The 13,548-nt window shown below is 25.6% G+C and overlaps 1 protein-coding gene across 2 annotated transcripts in view; it reads right to left on the bottom strand.

Moving 5' to 3' along the window:
• Positions 1–13,548, bottom strand: part of LOC107439611 (pneumococcal serine-rich repeat protein) — a 92,486-nt gene that overhangs the window by 45,318 nt on the left and 33,620 nt on the right. The window contains exon 1 of one of the 2 annotated variants that reach the window (XM_016052280.3): positions 4,174–4,390. The exons of the other annotated variant lie outside the window; for it this stretch is intronic. The gene's annotated coding sequence lies outside the window, so the exon portion shown is untranslated. Of the gene's footprint in view, positions 1–4,173; positions 4,391–13,548 lie in introns of those variants that run through there. 2 annotated transcript variants of the gene reach the window in all.

The raw sequence follows: 13,548 nt of genomic DNA, 5'->3' as shown, positions 1-13,548 counted from the left end.
GAGTTAATATGTGCTTCTTTTTCCTGTCCAACTGAATAACTGGTTACAAATGTGGTTTTCCTGTTTTTTTTTATGATTATGAAGATGTATAACTTGAAAGTATAACGAAAAAAAAATATACCTGTAATTTTCATTATATCTTCGATGCATATGAGTACCCATTTTCTTAAAAAACTCATTTCCAGTTCAATCAAACCCATAATTATAAATTGACTTTTCTTACTTATTATTGCATGATCATGTGGTTGTGAGTTGAAGGTATCATAAATTAACTGGTAAAATGATCTCTACAGATTTTAAGATTTCGTCCTGGCTTTCTTAAATCATTGAAAAATATCTCCCTTAACTATTGTCCAGTTTATGAAACACCAAAAAACGTAATTAAAATATTATTCCCCGAAATTGTCTAATGCTTTAAAATAGTATCGTCACCCCTTCCAAGAAAATAGCTTTGATATCTTGTCCCTTTAATACCCCCTGAGGGTATATATAAAAAAAGAGGGTATGAGGGACCATTAAGTAATATTACGCAACTGTAATTAAAAGAGTGCGAAGTCATTTTTACACGAAAAATGGCACCAAGGATAATTTGTTAACAAAAAGAACTTTTATGATATTTCATAGAATTATTTTGGTTTTGATTATTATATGCTATATATTCCTTTAGATCGGAAAACAAAATCACCGTTCCTTTGACAGTTGCTTTAATTAATATACCTGATAAACAAAGTTAAATTTAGTCAGTTTAAAATATATTATCGTAAAATTCATAATTTGGTGTTTTGAATTTACAATAGAACTTAAACTGACTAAATCTCGTTGATAATACTGTTGTGAGGAATGTTCATGAAGAGATACTTCTCTAAATAAGTAAAACAAATTTATGCATTTATAGTGGAGATAGGAAATAATTGATAATAAATATTCAGACAAAAAAGGAAATTTAAATTAATTACCAATTACTTTTCTAATAAGAGTGAGAATTAAAAACTTCTATCAGCTTAATAATTTTGAAAAGATTTAAACACTTGTATTCCATTCGTTAGCATTAATTATTTAAATTGAGCGATTTCGATCCGGTTTTCTTTTTCTTAAAAAAAGAAAACAAAACAACAATTTTTTTATGTAAATGAAACATAATAATATATTTTAAAATTTAAATCCACTTTTTATGTGAATTTGTTAAGATTTTTATTTTTTGTGTGAACACTTACTGAAAAAGCGTTCATTTTATCATTTTAAGTTATGTTTATTTTTAATATTTAAATAAAATATGAGATATAAAGAAAGTTCTAGGGGTAAAAGTCGTTACTTAAAATATTGTCTGCACTAATTAATTATCATATTTAAGGTTAGGGCTTCGAACCATTAAGATTACATTGTAGAATAAGCTAATCAGATCATTAAATCAAAAGTTGTTTTTTAAGTTGTTCGATACATATTAAAATTGAACAGATGATACTTAATTCTTGTCACATGAGTTGGCGAGTAAAAAATAGATTCAGAAACAGTAATAGGCAAAAGAATTTGTTATTTTATTATATCGATTATTAATAAGCGTTGTTTTTAAAAAGAAACTTGAAAAAAATATGGCCTTCAAATAAAATATTTCTAAGTCGTAAACAAGATTACATAAGTCAAAATGGCTCCATTGTAAATACGATTTTTTCCTGTATGACAGAGTGTTAAAGGATAACTGGGAGAACTTTCATTTATTTATTTTTTAAGTAAACTGGTTTAATCACACTTTGAAGGTTTTATTTTAATGTATTTTTCCTTAGTAATATGCAATTCAAAGCTAAAAGAATTCTACCAAAATTTTTTATTTTATTCAGACATTTTTAAATCCAAAATTTGATTTTGTCTAAGACATTTGTACTAAAACATAATTTGATCACAAAAAAGTTATAATTTCGTTTCAGTTTAACAAGAATTTTACTATTTAACAAAACTTAGTGTTTTATTCAAAGTTATATTGTTTAAAACATCGTACGTGTTGGCCGCACAGCTTCATCTCTTCCTCTGCGAGCATGGTATCTATATTATAATCTATATTTTAATGAAACTTAATTTGTCGGTAATTGTTTTTGTCTGCTTCAAGTTTCAACATACAACAGTTCGAAATATTCTCCAGTTTTCAGAGCTAATTTTTATCGAGAGAGCATCATGTTAAGGCTTTTAAATAACGAAAAGGTACGATGATTGCAGTTCAAAAAACTCTTTTTTGGGATATTATGGTAAATTTATTATCAACTAAAAAAAAAAAAAAAAAAAAAAAAAAAAAAAAAAAAAAGATTTAAAATAGTTATTTTATCCTTACTTGGCTTATAAGAATCTATTTGAAAATATTTAGCAAAAGAATTTGAGATTTGATTTATAAAAATACATAAAAACGGAAGAAAAAAAAGCTGTCATAAAAGTAGAATATTTCTGAATTGTAAACAAGATTGTGAAAGTTCAAAGGGTTCCATAAAAAATGCTTTTTTTCCCATGTATGATGAGGCATTAAAAGAAATCGGGGGAAAAAGTTTCTACGTTGAAAACGGGTTTAATCTTACTTTGAAAATACTTTTCCGTATATTTTTTTTTTCATTTACTAATACTCAATTTAAAAACTTAAAAAATATATAAAAGCAAAACCACTTGTATGTGAAATATATAATTTAATCCTAATTCTGTAAGTAACTGAATTTTAAATTAAAACTTAGTATTCTATTTGTAGTTAAATATCTGGAAGGTATTTAATTTTGACTTTTATAGATAAAAATTTATTTATCAAGCAAATCATCTTCTGACTTTAAAGCAGTTTCGGCAAAGTTTTTTTTTTNAAGAAGGAAAATAAAAGAACAAGTTATTATAAATTATTATTAACGGCACGCTAAACAACGTATTTTAAAAAGTTATTTCACATTTACTTAAAATTCTAAGAAACAATAAAATAATAAATAAAAAAGCTATACAAATAGATGAAAAATTGTTTTTAACGTTTTGAATCAAAAAATGATTTTAATTTTGGAATGCAAATTATAATTTCTTTCTTTCTTTCTTTATCTATTTCAATTCTCATTCTATCCATACAACGGCCTTAATATTAGCAATTCTGAAAAAATTTAGTTTTTTTTTATTGTAATAAAATTAAGCGTTTTAAAAACAACAGCTTTTTATACAATCTTTTTTTAAAAAAATTATCAGATTTAATTTGTCTTAATTTAACAACAAATTTTAATACTAACTAACATTCTAAAGTCTAAAAAATTTAAACTTCGTAATATATAATTTAAATAACAACTATAGGACATTTCACTCTCAATAATTCTGGTTTTTATCCATTTTTTAAAAATTTATGTTAAGCAATTGAATATTAATTAATATAATTAAGAATAAATTTCAAACAGCAACTATTTATCCTCAATTATTTTATAAAAATTTTGCTCAACTATGCATGGATATTATTCCGAGATTAAAACATTTATACAATAGTAATATCACACCAACATGTAATGATTAATTAAGCACTAAATGAATAATTAGTTCAATCATTCTCTCTGAATTACATAAAACAAAACTAAATAAAGTTGCGTGAACAATTATAAAATATAAAAAATATATGAAATTGTGAACAATTACTCAAAATTATTTTTCTTTTCTGAGATTCTTCCATAAGTTATCAAAAATGAAGCCCCAATTCATTTTTATACACTCGACAGTAATAATTGCATTTCATAAAAATTTTCTAAAATCAAAAATAAGATTCAGTCAAATTACATGAATATTGGAACATAAAGTAGAACCTTAATGAAAACTAAATGTATTATTAATAGTTTCTGCGTCAAAATTATTCACGTTGCTAACTATATTTCTAAACTTCCAATAAATATTCAAGTAATAAAAAAATTATCACTCTTAACTTATTGTGGTAAAAATAAATGAATTAATAAATATTTATAAAATATAGGCGTATATGTAGATAAAAAAAAATAAAACTCAAGTTTTGTAACTTTGTTAATTCATACATTTTTCAAATGCTTTTTAATGCAAATATTTAACATGTCTTCTGTGATGATGTTAGAAAGTCTCATAAGATTCAAAGCATTTCAAAACATACATAAATTAATGATAATTGAATAGAGGAGATTTATAACGAAACCTCATTAAACTGAATTAATTGCTTACTTCGAATTTCAGTCCATAAATTAGTTCTCATACTCGTTATCTAGCTATATCCATAATATCTGAGCAATGTAAAAGAAACAAATCCACTTAAAACAACAACTGAGGAAAATCACAAAACATTCTAAACTACACTGCCGGCGCCTTGCGTAAACTGAAGAGGATTGTGAAAAACGTTTTTCATACGAGCTATACTCCTGACCATCCTTAAAAGAGGTGTGAAAAAAAACCAATCCAGCCGCGTAGCTCAAGAATGCAGGTAAAAGGCCTTCAGGCATTCTGCAATTAGGCCTAGCTGAAGTTCCAATGTGAAGGAAAAGCACGCCAGGTATTCCACACGCACTCCAGCTTTAGAAAATAAAAGCACTGACATTAAAAAAGAAAATAAATAACAACATAAAATAAAAATAAAAATCCACTCGAACTCACGACTTGGCGGGTGGAAGAAATTTTTTTTTAATTCTTGTTCATTCTTTTTCTCTGGACTGAGGTATAGAATTTTTTTTTTTCTTTCTTAAATCATTTGGCTCTGGATATCTGTTTTTGTGGCTGTGTTCGATGAAAAATGTGATGTCATTTGTAACGTAAACGGCTCGGGAATTCGAATGACTTTTCGATATGCTGCAGGGTAAGCGTGAGTATTTGAAGTTCGGCTACCGAAATTTTTCCTCACTTACAACACGAATGGAATTCTGTAGAGGGACAGAAAAAAAAATATCACACCAATTAACTCTTAATTGGATTCTTTTATCGTATGCGGCCACTTAAATTCAAGAAATGCAATCCAAGAATTTTGATTATATTGGTGGATTTCATTTCTTCTATATCTGACCAAAAGCTATTTATTTTCTTATATACATTTTACCGCGAGGATAAGGTGCTCCAAAATAATGACGACCCAATTTTTCAATATTTGTTTCAAAATAAACAACGTATAATTACAAGTTGTAGTTTTATGAACGAAATAAAAAGAATCGAAGAATCGACTTGAATATATCTAATAGAAGGTATTTTGACAATGTACTTATTACTGCTTTTAAATGTAGGAAAACTGTGTACATGCATTCTTCGAAGGAAATATATAAACATTAATGTTTAAAATTTAAGCATTAATGTTTGTTAAGAATAATTTGTTGCGTAAGAAGTACATTGACACTTTTTATTTGTATTCAAAAACATAGATTAAAAATTAGAAAACGTTTCCAAAAATTCACCTATTATTAGAATTTTATGAAAAAAAGAAATAGCTCCTTCACTCTCTTTAAAATAATATATATTTTTATTAAAATAAAGGAAAATGTCATTAACTTTTGTGTAATTCACAACAATTGTTCGTAAATGAGTAATAATTGAATGAGAAGCTATTTTACTTAATGAATATACTAGAGTTGTTGATACAATAAATCTCAAATCAAGGTAATATTTGCAATAAATATATTAAATTTTTTAAAAAAAACCGTTGTAGACGTTCATGGACATAATTTTTTTAAATTAAAACACAGCCAGGTTTTTAAGCGCTATAAAATTATTTTTTTCAATATCAACAATTCAAAAAAATTTTTTTTATGAGAGATCACTATTCTTTATTGAAATATGGATTACTGGCGGCTCGCAAATCAAGAGAATTAAGTTATAACAGAAATAAAATGGAACGGGATACAAATCAGGAATTAAAATATTGTGTTAAATATAATACAATAGACGAAAGTATTGTATCTTGGACCACATGTATTTGGGACAAGCGTAAATATTTATAAATAGTAGTTGATACTTGTATCAACAGCATTCAGTATATGTAATTCATACATGTAACATCGATTCTAATCTGTTGTGCTTCTGATCATTTTTAGGTTTTCCAAGCATGTGCTTAAAACCTTCATTTTATATTTGAATAGATGAAAATTTTTCAGTTGGATAGATTTGAAAATAAAATATTATCAAACTTACATTTCAAAACAGAATTAAACTATGTATTAAAATGCTATTTATAGAAAAATAATTAATCATAGATTGTTAGAATATCTTTAGGCAGTACATAAAAGGAATAATAATTAAAACGAGATAAAAATAATGCAAAAAATAAAATTGCTTGACATTTTTTGTAATGCATAACAAAAACTTGTCTTTCATTTTATTTGGTTTCTAATTTTTAGAATTTTTAATTAAACACTCATTTCATTTAGTTTCATAACACATATAATTTCGACTTATTACCCACATATTTTGTACTTTCAATATATTTAGTAAATAATTTTGTTTGTGTATTTCACATTATTGTTTGGTATGTAGTTTTATATATCAAGAAATCAAGCTTGCAACGAAGCAAATGCATGCTTAAAACAAGTCCTTAATTTTAACTTTTTTTGCCCTCATTTGATAATGAAAAAAAATATTAAATCGTCGAAAAAATCAATATTTTCTAAAGAAAATGTTTTTCATCATATAGTATAATGTTTTCATATTGATTTTTTTAACTTATTGTAAAAAAAAACATAACGATTAAATCAAAAACTTTAACAAGAAAACAAGTCATTAAACTCTAGTAAATGTGCTAAAAATGTCAAATTTAAAAAAGTTAATTCAAAACAACAAATATTTCAGAATTGTATTCCAAGCTATTTCAACAAAAAATTGGCCACCTTATTAAAAAAAAAACAGCGATTGGGAAACGATTCAGTGCACACAGTTACTAGTTTTTAAATTGATTGATTATTTCTAAGCCGTTTCTTTTCCTTTACAGTGAGCAAATCTTATTTCTTAATGTTTTCACAATGAGAACTATAGTTACATTCTAACGAAGTAAGAGATTTAAAACTACATATATCCTCATGGATCCATTAATCTTAAGAGATTACTTGTCATCGACTCGTTCTGTTAAAAGAAAAAGATACAGAAGTAATGGGCTAAAAAAAGTTTACAATGGAATGCTAACCGTACTTGCATTTTTTTTTAAAAAAAGCAACAAAATTTTTAAATCTAAAATTATTTAAATGGCAATTAAGATGCATCAGTGCAAATTTCCTGAAAACTGATGAACCACTATAGATTAAAAATGCACAGTAAAGAGATCAAACGAATTATTAAAGTGTTTCGGGTAATCCTAATGTTGAATGAAAATTAGAAATCAAAGTGATGTAAAAAATTTTAAAAAATTTCGCCGAAACACAGACAAAAATTATAATTGCCTCCGGAATTGAAGAAAAATATATTTTTCTTAAATTTGTTTAATATTAAGGTATACTCGGCATAATTCGAGTATATCGTGATAATCGAATCATGTAGTTAATTTACTAAAAATTTCCATTTAAGAATGTATTGCTAAGAATTATTTAGAAAAAATTTCATTAATCCGTTGATATTGATTGAAATTCAATATATCACAATGAAATTCAAAAATGCAGGCAAATATTATAGTTTTAAATATTAATTTGCATATTTAATAAATTCAAATGTTTATTAAAATGTGAGTTGGGATGTATAAAAACTTAGTGATTTCGAACTATAATGAAGAAACCTGAAATCTATCACTGTTCTATCATCAGTAAATTTAAGACAGAAATAAATACGTTTCAAATTTAATTAAGTAATTTTAATTTTATAAGAAAATTACTAGAAATATAAAGATTTTCGAGAAATATAAAGTTTAAATACCTTGAATTTCTCGAAAAATAAATTTCAGATTTTTTTTTCATCGACAAAAAATAGTATCTTTAAATAAATATAAAATACGCCTTTGAATTAATTAGTCGAAGAATTTATTAGCTGTTTCGAGAAATTGAGGCTGATATTTTTTTCTGAGCTGTATCCGAGTGAATGCAATAAAAAATTTAAAAAGAAAAATGCTACAGAGTTATCCTGCTGATTTTAAAATATACGATTTCACAAGAAATAGTCCAGTGATGAGTTTTAACGAAATCAAGGCTTGTTGAACTTTTAAATTTATACTCTTCAAAATAAATAAATAAGTAAATAAAAACAACAAATAATTAAATTAATAAATTATTTGTTAAAAATTAAAAATGACAGTTTGCATTTTAAAAAATTTATAAAAAAAAAAACACCTTAGTTTTTCTAATGTTAAAATGGTTTTGTGTGGGTTATCAAGGAAAGTAGGAGTGTTTTTTTTTTCAGATTAAAATGGGCTAATACTCTTTTACTTAATAGCTATATTGATAACTACTTTTAATATAATACAATAAATTTCAGGGTTAGAAATCGTAACTGAATATTCGGAAGAAAATTTTAATTTCAAAGTGTATTTAATTTTTAAAATTTTTTCTGAAAACTTTTACTGATCTCTGGAAAGTTCTAGCTTTTCTAGAAGTGTCTAGCGCTTACGGACTGCGTTCGGAACCTTTAAGGCTCCGTCCCCTGTTCGCTTCGCTTATCAACTCCCACAATTACTTTGCAATAGTTTTTGCTTATTGTCGATTAACAGATTGTTTCATCAGAATTAAATAATATTCAATTATGATTTTTTTAATTGTATTAACACAGATTTTGCTCCATGGATTTAATTTCCAATTCACTTTTAACTTAAATATTTTGCTCAGCTACCATTGCAACTTAACTCACAAGCTTGTTTTTTTTTCTAAACTTATTTAATTTGGATTAGTATAAAAACTCATTAAATGTTTCTCACCAAGGAGATAGTTCTCAATAGAACAAAATGTTAAATCCTAGATACAAATTAACATAAAATTTATTATTAAAATAAATATAACTTATTTATTGCCTTGAATAACTGTAAAACGGTATATTTATCACAAAATATTGAGTATAACGTTTATACGATACGATTACGTTTGTATAATACAGGAACATCACTTATAGTTTAAGCCTCTTAATTTGAAAGGGAAATCAAAATTTAAAAACGTATAAAAACCTTGTAATAATATTATTTGGAAGAGGTGAGAAATATTCCGTGTAAATACCATACTTTCTTTCTCACTGTGCAGATCCTTTTAAAAAGGCTGAACATTACATATCGTGCTATAAACAATATTTAAAGGTTAGATTTGGAAAGAGTATACTTTTCAATAAACTTAGTACAAACTTAAATAAGATATTGAAAGTGGTATTACAAATGGAGACTTTTGGAAATCTTCTAACTTTCAGTAATGCAATAAAATATTTTATTATATTGCATAAAATACGATATTTTTAGGTAAAAAAGTTTTCTTCAACTAGAGATAATAGGATAAGTACATACACTTGGGACAACACGGAGCAGGAGACATCGAAGAAAAAATTATTTATTAAACATGTATTTCGTTCAAAATTGTGTACTCGTAATATTTGCGTGGCGGTTAACTAATATCTAATAATTATGTCTATGTAAGACTTTCTTGTTTTAAGTATGACGGCAGGGAGAATCTAGTTAGATTTCAAAATGAAATAAATCTATTTTAAACGTGAATTCTGTGAGAAAATATTAATTAATTTTAAATATAAAATGTGGAAATTTTGTTTTGCGGTTAAAGTTAAAATTTACTATATGGTTTAAACTTAATTTTTTATCTCACTGTGTAGACGAAGAAAATAAAATGAAGGAAATAATGTAAGATATTAAGTATATAGAATTCTTTTATATAGAATTGAATTAGAGAATTGTAATTTCAATAAAAAAATTCTCCTGGCATTTTAATAAAATTTACCTCGGATGTTTCTCACAGGTCTATAATTGTCTACATATTAAAAGTGTCCGGTAATTTTGGCCCCATTTTATTTCGTGTTATGAGATTTAGATTTTGCGTGACCATTTAAACATAAATTGAAAAGACAAAGAGGTTAGATTAAAGCAACTACATTACTCTCATCTGCAACATTATTAATTTAATTATTATTTATTCCATCAAACCAATAAAGGAGTTATTAAGCAATATTTAATAGCTTGTTTTACTTAATACAAATACATATTTTAAGAAGAAAAGATATTTGTGTTTCTCACCAGCTTCAAATAAGGTGCAGACATCGAAAAAGAACACATTATAGACAAGGTTATAAACAAAGTTTTCCTCTAATATGTCCAACTTGAAGATGCTCTGGGGGAAAAACTGCCTTCCACATTTTATGACATACTCATTTAAGTCAGGTATTTTGGATTCCTGATTCCTAGTTTAGCTCAATAGAATAAACGCTACTCGGCAATAATAATAGAATACTACAATTTCATTTGAACTTCCAAGTCCAAGACGTCAGAACTTTAAAAAAGTTCAAAAACAAGAAGAGTTGTGAAAATCAGACCCTCACAGTTAAAAAGATAACCAAGAGTGGTCTACTCAAAATTCCCCATTGGCACTGATCAGAAGTTTTTTGTCCTTTTTGTAGAAAATCCCTTAATGAAAAGAAAGACCCAGAAAGAGATTAGAAAGTTGGAAATTGAAGAATTCGTTTGATTATACAAAAAAATTTCATTTGTTACTCAATAAACATCGAACACTGAGAAAAAAGTATGATCAATGCTCCCAGAATATGATTAGATTTACCCTGTTTTTAACTCTATGTGAACACCAAAAAGTTTGCTAATTTTTACCAAAGCGTTTTGATAATGATTATCGTTTGGTAATTTTTATTTGATTTGGTAATTTTATCATGATATCTTAGAGCCCGGCATTATAAACCATTTATTTGGTAAAATTTATTTTTCCCTTTTGCATTTACTAAATGTGTTGCAATAAGAACTATAATTTCGAAAACCAGAATTTCCGGTAAACGATTACTATATGAACGAAAAAATTACCAAATAAATGGTATAAATAACTACATATTTACTTCTTTATTACCATTTTTTTTACCGGAAATGTCATCACGATACAGTAAGGTAATTTCATCAGAATTTTTTTTTCTTCGTGAAAGAATTCACGGTTAGCAATGACAAAACCAAATAATAGTTTTCAAGTTTTATTAGATTTTAATTTCTGACATGAACTGTATTTTTGAAGATTAAAAATTGTTCCGCTGTAAACATTTTACTTCTTTCATATTTTCCCTGTCGCAAATAAATGAACTATTACAGGTTTTGATTATTTTTTAGATGAAATAATTTTACACTTATTGTTAGAGTAAACATGTTGAAATATGCTTGTTGTAGTTTATTTATCTAGACTTGAGTTTGAAAACAAAGTAAGATTTTTTAACTATCGTCAGACTCAGCATAAAAATAATATAAAGTATTGGTGAATATTATTAGTGAATACTATCTCAGTATTTTCCCTCCTCATTCTTACAAAGGAACAATGCTGAAAATTTTATCTTCATCTAATATAATGATTGTTCTTTTCAAAGAATATTGTTCTAAGTTTTTATTACATTTAAAAAAAACAATGGTTGAAAAGTCATTCGATTGTTATTATTTTATTTTGTTTAATTATTATTAATTTTATCTTGAATACACTATTTATTATGAATTACCTGTATCTTGAATTCATTTTATATTCGCTTGAAATTTTAATTTTACTGCTTCAAACTAAATAAATAAAATATTTTAAATAAATTTGGTACACAAATATATTGTTTAAATGTACTTATTTTTCCAGTATGTAGAAATTTGTATTTGAAATCGATGTTTGACCACCAAGTAAAGACTAAGAGGGCATGCCTGTTTGACGTTTTACACAATGAAATATTATGACAAGAATTTCCCAATAAGACCAGAAGATAGTAGTTCTTATGAAATATGGGTACTATACCTTTTATATACCTCACTAACTTTTTATAAAGAAATAATCTGAAAATGTAACACCGGAAATTTTTCCCATGTTCTTAAAAACATTAGCTTTTATTTGTTTATAAATGCAAACAAAAATAGAAATGTTTACGAGAAAAAATGAAAGTTTTTTTCTCATAATGATGGCCATTCTCCCAAAAATTATTAAGGTTCAGAAATAGATAAACTATATTTAATACCTTTTACTTTTTTTGTTTATTTCAAAAAACTAGTGAAAAACATCAGTGATAATACTATCTTGCTAGTAAATTTTAGAGTAGCAGGCAAGGGATAATAACTCATTTGATTTTAATGTATAAAATCAGAAATATTTGGAAAAATAATCAAAAATGTGCTGTTTCTATTCTATTCTATCATTACCTAGAATTTTATCTATTATATCTATGATCGATTATAAATAAAAAGATTTCCATAACTAACCTATTTTTTGACGAAAAATGTCCCTTAAAAACTGACGTTTCTGATATACAAGTCTATGTACAAGTGAATGCAACGCAGGGAAAAAAACCTTCGATTCAAGTAAGACACCTCACTCTAAAAGAATTTCAAGAATTTCAAGAGGAAACTTTTTTTTTTGACCAATTAACATGGTCCAGCATTATATAGCAAAATTTTTCGGAAATTTATTACTCATTTTTCATAAAAAATGGCCAATATTTTTGATAAAAAATAAAACATTTATTTCTCTTCATTTGGTTAGTTTATTTTTACAGGAAACAAAAATAACACCGTACATCTTTCTACACCAATTGCTGAAATACGACACAAATTTTTTCTTGGAGTCATTCATACCTCTACTTTTTATTAATTTTATAATCAATAATATTTTATCCTAGATCTATAATTTTCAATTTTTAAAAAAAATTATCTTAATTTAATTTTGCCCAGCATTTCACAATGTGGGAGGGGGGAAAAACAAAGAAAATTCAGATTCAATGATACAAATTTGGTTCACATAAGCAGAGTTTGAAGTTCAGTCAATAAAATTCTTTCATTTGGGTGTGACATCATCATTCGATCATTTTGCAATAATTATGAAGAAAAAAAAATGTTTCGATAAAAAAACAATAATTTTTTTTATTATAACAGAAAATATTCTTACAAAATTCGATAAAGCGAAATAGTGTCGTTCGTGTCAAAAGTTTTAGAAATAGTGCGTGTTTATTGTGTTATAAAATTTTATCAAAAACTCTAAGCATCATTTCTTTCAATAAAATGAATATTTGTGAGAGAAATCCATAAGAATTTTTACTTGACTTCAAAAATAATTCTATCTTCTTACTCAAATTAATTTGCATATGATTGAAACTCCTTTTTTACGCAATTAATATGAAACATTTTAGAAATAATTGGATCAGCTTCCTTTTGATTAAATATGCTACAAATGTAAATTGCGAGTTCCTATCGCGAGTAAATCGCAAAACCTATTCATTCAAACTATTTTTGGAAAATTTTATTTTTTATTTTAATTTAATTTAAATTTTAATATAAATACAGAACAGAGAAAGGATATTTTTTGATACATTAGAATTAGCTATTTCTTGCCCCTTTGACAAATATTTTATCAAAACTAAACACACTTGTTTGCATATAGAAAAAATTACGAAGAAGTTTATACATTTTACAAAAAATAAATATCTGTAAATCAT

This window comes from Parasteatoda tepidariorum, chromosome 3 (assembly GCF_043381705.1).
Source record: "Parasteatoda tepidariorum isolate YZ-2023 chromosome 3, CAS_Ptep_4.0, whole genome shotgun sequence".
Taxonomy (NCBI): Eukaryota; Metazoa; Arthropoda; class Arachnida; order Araneae; family Theridiidae; genus Parasteatoda; species Parasteatoda tepidariorum.
The sequence above is the reverse complement of the archived record's forward strand: the minus strand, read 5'-3'. Positions and strand labels throughout refer to the sequence as shown.